The sequence below is a fragment of the Beta vulgaris genome, chromosome 4 (assembly GCF_026745355.1).
Source record: "Beta vulgaris subsp. vulgaris cultivar EL10 chromosome 4, EL10.2, whole genome shotgun sequence".
NCBI lineage: Eukaryota > Viridiplantae > Streptophyta > Magnoliopsida > Caryophyllales > Amaranthaceae > Beta > Beta vulgaris.
In genome coordinates this window covers 28,547,959-28,549,998 of record NC_079205.1, presented here as the reverse complement: position 1 = coordinate 28,549,998, position 2,040 = coordinate 28,547,959, and positions in this window count along the sequence as shown.

Sequence of the window (2,040 nt, the reverse complement as noted above, 5' to 3'; positions counted from 1 at the left end):
ACCTGGTATGCCTCCAAGGAGAGATGTAGAGTTCACCATTGACCTAGTACCTAGGACTGGACCAATTTCGAAAGCCCCATATCGAATGACTCCAGGAGAAATGAACGAGTTGAAAAACTAAGTTGAGGAACTACTCGACAAAGGGTATATTAGACCTAGCATGTCACAATGGGGAGCTCCCGTCTTATTTGTGAAAAAGAAGGATGGTAGTTTGAGGTTGTGTATAGACTATCGTGAGTTGAACAATGTCACTGTGAAAAACAAGTACCCATTACCTAGGATTGATGACTTGTTTGACCAACTTCAGGGTGCAGGGATGTTCTCCAAAATAGACTTAAGGTTAGGTTACCATCAATTGAGGATTGTTGATCATGATATACCTAAGACTGCCTTCAGAAATAGATATGGTCACTATGAGTTTACGGTCATGCCTTTTGGATTAAGTAACGCACCTGCTGTTTTCATGGACCTCATGAATAGGATTTTCGCCCTACCTCGATAAATTTGTCGTTGTGTTCATAGACGATATACTGATCTATTCTAGGAGCTAAGGAGGAACATGAGGGTCATTTGAGAGTCATTTTACAGACACTTAGGGACAACCAACTGTATGCGAAGTTTTCGAAGTGTGGATTTTGGTTGGAAAGAGTGTCATTTTTGGGTCATTTCGTCTCCAAGGAGGGTGTGTTAGTAGATCCTGCAAAGATCAAAGTCGTGAGTGAATGGCCTACCCCAAAGAATGTCACAGATATAAGAAGTTTCTTAGGTTTAGCCAGTTACTATAGGAGGTTTGTGAAAGACTTCTCCAAAATAGCAAAGCCCATGACCAACTTGATGACGAAGGATTGTAGGTTTAACTGAAATGAGGATAGTGATAAAGCCTTTCACACGCTCAAGGAGAGGTTAACATCGGCACCTGTCCTAACCTTGCCTAACGGGAATCAGGGATATGATGTGTATAGTGATGCGTCCAAGAATAGGTTGGGTTGTGTTCTTATGTAAAATGGGAAGGTTATAGCTTATGCGTCCCGTCAGTTGAAGCCATATGAAGTCAATTACCCAACAGTAGGGGCGGGGCAAACATAGCGGGGGCCCTATACGCTCTCTTAAAATTGAGCCTTTCATATTTAGTTCATAAAAGATATTAGATTCTCAATTAAAAAAAATACTCTCAACATATCAAATAATTATAAATAAATAAATATTTAGATATAAATAGAGTAAATTTTATTGAAAAATTGCAAAAAACAATATAAGAGTATGAGTAGAAATTAATGAGAGAGAGTTAGGAGGAGAGAAGGAGGGTAGCCATTAATGGGGAATTGGGGATTTGAAGCAGCCATATTAATGTGAGTAGGTAATGAGTCAGCAGTCATAATTAAAACAGCAAAAAGTAAAAAAAATTGCTCCTAAGTAGAATTGAACCCGCACCCCTTTGTCCCATCCCTTACTACTTTACCACTGATCCAAATGCTTTTCTTTTGTTTTTCTTTCAAACATTTAATACATATAATATATTTTGGGGCCCCTCTATTTTTGGGGCCCTATTCCGTCGCCTATACTGCATGGGCCAAGAACCACCTGGCCAACACACGACCTAGAATTGGCCACCATAGTATTTGCCCTAAAAATCTGAAGACATTACCTTTACGGGGTGACCAGTCGAATCTTCACTGATCACAAAGCCTCAAATACATCTTCACTCAGAAGACCTTAATACGAGACAGCACAGGTGGTTAGAGCTCGTTAAGGAATATGACTTAGACATCCAGTACCATGAGGGTAAAGCTAACGTCGTTGCTGATGCGTTAAGTCGCAAGTCTAGCCATAGCCTGGATACCTTGGTTGTTGCCGGCAAACTTGGTGAGGAATTTTCTAGACTCCGGATAGAAGTTGTTCATGAATGGGAGGTAGAAAAATTGTTGAGTGCCCTAACCATCGAGCCCAACTTTCTAGACGAAATAAGAGAGAGTCAACCTGGAGATGTGAAACTTGAGCGAGTCAAAGCAAAGCTTAAGGAGGGCAAAGCAGGGGGTTTGC